This window comes from Bos indicus, chromosome 3 (genome assembly GCF_029378745.1).
Source record: "Bos indicus isolate NIAB-ARS_2022 breed Sahiwal x Tharparkar chromosome 3, NIAB-ARS_B.indTharparkar_mat_pri_1.0, whole genome shotgun sequence".
NCBI lineage: Eukaryota > Metazoa > Chordata > Mammalia > Artiodactyla > Bovidae > Bos > Bos indicus.
This window is the reverse complement of record NC_091762.1, coordinates 25258233-25266374: the sequence shown is the minus strand read 5'-3', so window position 1 is coordinate 25266374 and position 8142 is coordinate 25258233. Positions and strand designations below refer to the sequence as shown.

General features: G+C 36.3%; 1 pseudogene; it reads right to left on the bottom strand.

Moving 5' to 3' along the window:
- Window positions 1-7396: 7396 nt before the first annotated feature.
- LOC109557028 (small ribosomal subunit protein eS6-like) lies at window positions 7397-8142 on the bottom strand (annotated as a pseudogene).

The following is an 8142-nucleotide window of genomic DNA, read 5'->3' as shown; positions in this document are numbered from 1 at the left end:
CTGCACCAAATTCTGTGAAAATTAAACTCTCCTGAGCTCAGCTTTCATCTGTTAGTGAAGATTCTGCAGACACTTCAGAAATGCTCAGGACCTCAGATGATTGCTCCAAATGTTAAGTATTATATTATAGATGTATTCACATATACACCTTTACATATAATATGTATTGTATGATATTGTATTTGTAGCATAAAAATGTCTGTTATTTACTTTTATTAACAGAAATTTGTATTATAAAGAATTTTCAGCATGGATAAAATTCTGGATGGTTTATCTGAGGTGAATAAAGGTACAGTACTAACTCAGAACTTGATAGCCTTTAAAAGTCAACGTGAGACACTTGCCTTCATTTGTAAGGTTAGGATAACAATATTTGACCCTATTTGTGATGACACAGTGAGGGATGTTATTAAAGGACTTTGGGCTCACATGAAAACAAACAAATTTGTGATGATAAAAGCATCCCATGAGTTTGTCAAGGGATCAGTTTTTGCAAATTTCCCAACCTGGTTAACTTCTTAGGAGTCATGAAAAATGCATATAAAAATGGGGATTAACATTTTGAATGTGCCTGTAGAAATACTTCATATGGGAAAACGTCTTAGTGGTTTTATTATGTTGAATAAGGCCAAAGAAGGATTATTTTTACATAAAGCCTCTCACCTAACTAGGACCACCTGGTGTACAATTGTGTCCCATAAACCAGTGATGTCCCAAATCCCCTTCCAAAACAAAAGTCACATTGCTGAGATTAATTCCGTTCTAATTGGAAGGCACAGTCAGTTCTCCTTTCATACTCTGGGGGGCTGCATGCTGCAATCTTTAAAATGTACAAGCCCAGCCACTGTTTGGCCACTTAACTTTCCACTGTCTTTCTTTCCTTTTTCTAGCTCGTAAAGTGATTAGGTATCTTACCAATGGGTTGAGCTTCTCAAAGAGGAGTCTCTATGCATACTGACAGCTAGTATGCGTAGCTGGTGAAGAGACTTCAATTTTACTGATGGATTTCTTGTAAATAGCTACTAGCTACTGTGTATTTCTTGGCATAAAGTGCCACAGGCATTATTAGAAATTACAAATTAGAGGTTTATCTGAGGTTTCTCTTCATGAACAAAATACTCAATTAGATGATTCTTTAAGCAGTTAAAAATCTCATAGTTTCCTTTGTACATGTGATCAAAATTATGTGTACTCTATTGAAAAATGCAGGTACACACATTTTCAGGTGATCCTTATTCTTCTGAGAGCCCACCACTCCATTAACTATTGAGAATTCCTGCTTTACAATGCCTACGCATACACACAGCAATACTATTATCAATAACTAACATTTACACATATTAAACGGCATAATTGGTAAAACAGTCAACATCAAAGATCTAAATGTTTACATATGTATACCTATGGCTGCTTCATGTTGCTGTTTGGCAGAAACCAACACAATACTGCAAAGCAATTATTCTTTCAATTAAAATAAATTAATTTAAAAAAAGCAAACAAGAATAAACAAATGGGAACTAACCAAACTTAAATGTTTTTGCATAGCAAAGGAAACCATAAACAAAATGAAAAGATAACCAATGGATTGGAAGGAAATATTTACAAATGACGCAACTGACAAGGGGTTAATTTCCAAAATATATAAACAGCTCATGCTGCTGCTGCTGCTGCTAAGTCGCTTCAGTCGTGTCCGACTCTGTGCGACCCTAGAGACGGCAGCCCACCAGGCTCCCCCATCCCTGGGATTCTCCAGGCAAGAACACTGGAGTGGGTTGCCATTTCCTTCTCCAAGGCATGAAAGTGAAAAGTGAAAGTGAAGTCGTTCAGTCGTGTCTGACTTTTAGCGACCCCATGGACTGCAGCCCACCAGGCTCCTCCGTCCATGGGATTTCCCAGGCAAGAGTACTGGAGTGCGGTGCCATTGCCTTCTCCGAAACAGCTCATACAACTCAATTTAAAAAAAGCACACACAATCAAAAAGTGGGCAGAAGACTAAACAGACATTTCTCCAAAGAAGATATATAGAAGATGGTCAATAAACATATGAAAAAAAGATGTTCAACATTGCTATTTATTAGAGAAATGCCAGTCAAAACCACAATGAGGTATCATCTCACATTGGTTAAAATGGCCATCATCAAAAAGTCTACAAACAATAAATTTTCAGGAGGGTATAGAGAAAAGGGAACTCTCCTACACTGTTGGTGAGAATGGAAATTGGTACAGCCACTATGGATAACAGTATGGAGGTTCCTTAAAAACTAAAATAAAAGTCATCATATGATTTAGCAATCCCACTCCTGTGCATATATCTGGAAAATATGAAAGGTCTAATTTGAAAAGACACATGCACCCAAATTTTCATAGCTGTACTATTTACAGTAACTAAGACATGGAAACAATCTTAGTGTCTATCAACAGATGAATGAATAAAGAAGATATCATATACACAAATACACACAATGGAATATTACTCAGCCATAAAAAGAATGCAATAATGTAATTTGCAGCAACATAGAAGAACCTAGAGAATATCATACTAAGAAAGTAGGTCAGATGGAAAAAAGACAAATATTATATGATAGTGCTTATATGTGGACTCTAAAAATTAATACAAATGAACTTATTTATAAAAGAGACTTATAGACATAAATAGAAAACAAACTTACGGTTAGGAGTATGCAACTCACGTCTCCTGCATCTCCTACATTGGCAAGCAGATTCTTTACCGACTGAGTCACCAGGAAAGGCCAATTAACAGACACACACTACTATATATAAAACAAATAAACAACAGGATTTACTGCATAGCACAAGGAACTATATTTGATGTCTTAATAATAATGGAGAAGGATCTGAAAAACTATGTATATATAATTGAATTACTGTGTTGTCTACCTGAAACTAACACAATATTATAAATCAACAATACTTCATTTTTTTTAAAAGGAGGGCTTTTTAAAAAAGGATTTCTGGATTGAGATGGACAAATTTGCAGAGAAGAGTCTCCTACATATTTCCTCTGTGTGTGGGTATCTGGGTGTGTGTGAGTGTGTGCAGGTGAGTGTGAATATGTATAATTGTGTACGTGGGTGTTTGTGTGTGTGGGTAGGTGTATACAGATTTATCAAGTATAACATTTTGCTATATTTACTCTCTCTTCATATATACACAAATGTGTGTATACGCATATGAATATGAACCCTTCTATATAACCATGACATCACTCCCACACTCAAGAAATGCAACATTCTGAAATTTCTGCAACTGTCTCAGAATGTCCCTATATTTTTCTCAATTCCAGAATTCAATCGACTGTAACAGTCTGCATTTAGTTGTAATGTCTCTTTGATTTCCTTACATCTAGAAGAAGAGTTTCCTGATAGCTTTGATTTGTCTTTCATAACATTAACATATTTGAAGAGTCCAGAGAAGTTGTCTTGTAGAATGCTCCGCAGTGTTCTTATGCTTAGATTCAGGTTAAATCTTTTTGGTAAGAGGGCTCCACAAGTGATTTGGGAACTGACTCTTCAGCACAGCTCTTGCTGTTTTTGGATCACTCACAATGAACATAGTATCAAGTTCCTCACCCTTTAGGTACCTTTAAGACAACATTAATTGCACATAAGATATCACACACACAGACAAAGTATACACTCAAAAAGATCAGATTTTTTTAATGTATCTATTTCTAAGGTTTGCCACAGATCCCATGGGGATATTTTGGAAGGCAGTTTGAATCCATTATTTCACTGGCCCCAGCCTTGGAAGGTTTTCATTAAAAGGGAGGGGTTCACCAAGAGGATTAAGGTGTCTAGAGGCCTATGGACTTCGATGATAGAAAATCTGAAATCTGTGGAGGGTCAATGAGAACAAAGAAGAACCTGATCAAAGGAAAGAAAAAGTTAAGGAAACCAGGGAATAGGTGAGAGAGGTGACGTGGACCAGGGTAGACTGACAGGGGACTTGGAAACGCAAAGAATTCTAGTTGCAATGTTTAGTAAATCTTTTGGTAGTTTACTAGGATTTGCCCTTGGAAAACTGTATCTTTTTGTTTCTAAGAAATTAAAAAAAAAAAGGAGGGGAGGGCTTGAAAAGCCTCTTGGACAGAAAACAGCAGTGAGAGAAACAATATTTTGATGAGTTAGTGCTAAATGAATTAGAAACATGTGGACTGAATTTCCCTTGAAATACAAATGGATTGAATAATTAATGGAAAAAGCACTTGGCAAAATGTACTTGAGGTTTTTATTGAACCCAAACCAAAACATTTGAAAATATTTTGAAATATGTGAAAAGTACAATATACATCTGGATTTGCCCAACCCTAGTAAGGATACAGGAAATATTATTTTTATTTAACATTTATATGATAGCTGCAGTGTGCCTCAATCCTTAAGGTATTTCATACAACAGCCCTGTGGTCTGGGTCATAATTATTATTTTCATTTGGGGCAAGAAATTTACCAGTACTTGCACAGAGAGCTTCAAGTACCACCTTCTATTGGTCTGTGTTCTTTAGAAATTTTTGTTGGTAGGAATACCAAACTAGAAGACACAGAACTTGAGTCCGAATCCTAGATTTAATTCTTATTGGACCAATCACATTGTTAATCTTTTCGGTAGATTTTATCATTATGTAGCTTCTCCCTTTTCCCTACTAACATGTTTTGATTTATAAACTATTATGCCATGTATTAATAACTATCACTGTACTTTTTTTTTTTTTTTTTTTTGGTGACTATCTGCCAAATATATCTGTAGTAGGAAGAACAATGATCTCCCAAAGATGCCCCTGTCCTAAACCCTGGAGCCTGTGAATATGTTATATTACAAGTCAAAGAGGAATTAAGGGAGCAGATGGATTCAAGATTGCTAATTAGATGACCCTAAAATAGTGAGATTCTCCTGGGTAATGTAATCACTGCTTGAAAAGATAACCAATGGATTGGAAGGAAATATTTACAAATGATGCAACTGACAAGGGGTTAATTTCCAAAATATATAAACAGCTCATGCTGCTGCTGCTGCTGCTAAGTCGCTTCAGTCGTGTCTGACTCTGTGCGACCCCATAGACAGCAGCCCACCAAGCTCCCCCGTCCCTGGGATTCTCCAGGCAAGAACACTGGAGTGGGTTGCCATTTTCTTCTCTAATACATGAGAGTGAAAAGTGAAAGTGAAGTCGCTCAGTCGTAATCACAGTGGTCCTTAAAAGTAGAAGTGTGAGGAAAAGGAAGAGAGAGAAAGATATGTAATGGCAGGAGTCTAAATGATGGGATAAAAGAAGGACTCAACCAGTGTTGCTGTCTTTGAGGATGGAGAGGGAGGGTCATGACCCAAGGAAGATAGCCTCTAGAAGCTGGAAAACACAAGGAGCCTCCAGAAAAGAATGGTGCCCTGCCTACACCTCGATTTTAGTGAGGTCCCACGTTGAACTTTTAATCTACAGAACTTTTAGATAGTAAATTAGTTTTCCTCTAAGTCGCTAAATTTGTGGTAATTTGTCACAGCAGCTATAGAAAACAAACATATATGAGTAACTTTCATTTTGAACCATTCTATGTATAAACAATATTTACAACAGCTAGTTTCTTAAAATCAATTTCATAATTGTCTTTTAGTACCTATGTAATTCCATTCACATTTCTTAAGATTCTTGATGTATTTGAACTATTTCTGGCATAGTATTTTGCCTTTTCTATCCTATTTTTATTTCTTTTCTGCTTTTGGTTCTTTTGACATATTTTAAATTCTTTTTCTTCCTTTACTGGGTTGAAAAATTATATAATTTATTTATATTATTTTGGCGGTAAACTTACAACAAAAAAAAAAACTACTTTTTACTGAACTATAATACACATACAGAAAAATCCAGGTCATAATTGTACAATGAAATGAAGTATAAAATGAACACAGTCATGTCATATCAAGTAACTATTATCAAGAAATAGAATATTCCTCATATCTTAGAAGTCCCCTTGATGCTCCTCCAAAGCACGATTCCTCTTTCTTCCTCCTCAAAGGTTAACACTCGTAACTTCAAAAAAACCAACACATTAGTTTTTCCAGTTTTAGCAGGTTTTTTTTTTTTAGTGAGATGACAGGGTATATATTCTTTCTTGTGAGATTAATTGATGTTGTTGTGAAATGTTGTATTTTATTCATTTCCACTGCCATATATTGTCCTATGTGCACACAAAGCATAAGAATGTTCAAAGCAATATTATTCATAACAGTCCCAAACTGGAAACAATCGAATGTCTAGCAACAATAAAGCGGATACATACATCTTGACACATTCATATCTTTACATTTTTAACATGGACAATTAAAGTTAACCAAATTCCCTGGTGGCTCAGACGGTAAAGTGTCTGCCTGCAGTGCGGAAGACCTGGGTTCGAACCCTGGGTTGGGAAGATGCTCTGGAGAAGGAAATGGCAACCCATTCCAGTACTCTTACCTAGAAAATTTCATGGATGGAGGAGTCTGGTGGGCTACAGTCCATGGGGTCACAAAGAGTCGGACACAACTGAGTGACTTCACGACTTCACGACAATATCTTTATGTGTGTTTTTAAACAATAGAACTTTAGGACAGTTTAACTCTTTCATATTATTACTGTCTAGAATTTTAGTTCCAAATCGATTTAAACTTAATCCCCACTGGTTATTATAATTTTTAAAACAGGTACTAAATATTTAGCATGTGTAGCGATTTCTTTGCTTACTTGTACATCTTGTTTTTTCTATTCTTTTCTTCCAGACTACATTTCATCTTGTTAAAGTTTTATCCTTTTGTAATTCTCTTAGCACAGATATGGAAATTGTAACTGCAGTCTTTTTATGTCTGAAAATGTAATTTCTGTGCTCACTCTTTAAGGATGTTTTAGCTGCTTATAGAATTCAGCCCTTTTGAGATGTTTATTCCACTTTAAACTGGCATCTGTTGATGAGAATTCTACCTTCCTACTGCTGTTCCTTTGTAAGTAACCTGTTGTTTAGTAGGTTTTTGAGGGTTTTAATGCTCTACGCCTAGCTAGGTGTGGATTTATTGCTATTTATCCTGTTCAAAACTCTGTGATTCTTCAGTTTATGGAATCATATCTTTCTTTAGTTCTGGAAAATTATATCCATTGTCTTTTCCAAAGTTTTCTCTTTACTCTTTCTGTTGTTTCCTTCTGAAATTTGAAAAAACAAAACAAAACAAAATTTCAATTCTTCTTTCTTCATTATCTCTTAATTTCCTCTATCCCATTATCTTTTCCCTCCTGATTTTCTGTGTGATGCCCTTAGATTTGCTTTCTAAAGCACTGGTTTTTATCTTTATCTGTATAGAGTTTTTTTGTTTTGTTTTGTTTTAATGCCTGAACTTATCTATTTGTTACTCTTAGAACATCTCATTTTTGACTGGATTCAGACTTAGACGTAGAAGCCGTCAGAGAGGACAGCCTCCGTCTCTTAGCAATCTGTTCCTGCTTTTTCTTTGGCTTCCTTCATTCTCTTGGCCAAAAGTTTAGTATATTCTGCAGCCTCTTCTTCATTTTTCTTAGTACGCTGTTTCTTAAGAGCAATTCCTCCCGCATTTGTGTTGCAGAAATCTTGGAGTCATGAGACACTGAATCTTGGGTGCTTTAGTCCTAGGTTTCTTACCTTCTTTTTTTTAGGGGCTTTCTCACAACATACTGGCAGACATCATCTTCTTTAGAGATTGAAAAGCTTGCAGATTCTGCTAGCTCTTTTGGGATCAAGGCAATGAGGCACTGTAGTATAAGTGGGTCCTGGAATATTCTTCTCCCCTTTTTTCATGATACCAAATTGAGAACACTCAGATTGGCATCCACAATGCAACCCTGTACAGATTTGCACTTTCTCTCTCTGGTCCTCCTTGGTCTGTAACAGGAATGCCCCTTACTCAGCAGAAGGCAACTCGGCCATGGGTCAAGACACCCTGCTTCATGGGGAAACCCTACTTATCATTCCTATCACTGATCTGGACCACATAACCCTTCCATTCTTCAGCCAGTACATCAGCAGCAACTTCTGTGTCCATATTCTTCTCGTAGAAAGTACGAAGTTTTCATTAATCATCCACTTCAATGAGCTTCTGGCAGCCAGTGGCCAGGAAAAAGACCTTCAGCTTCAT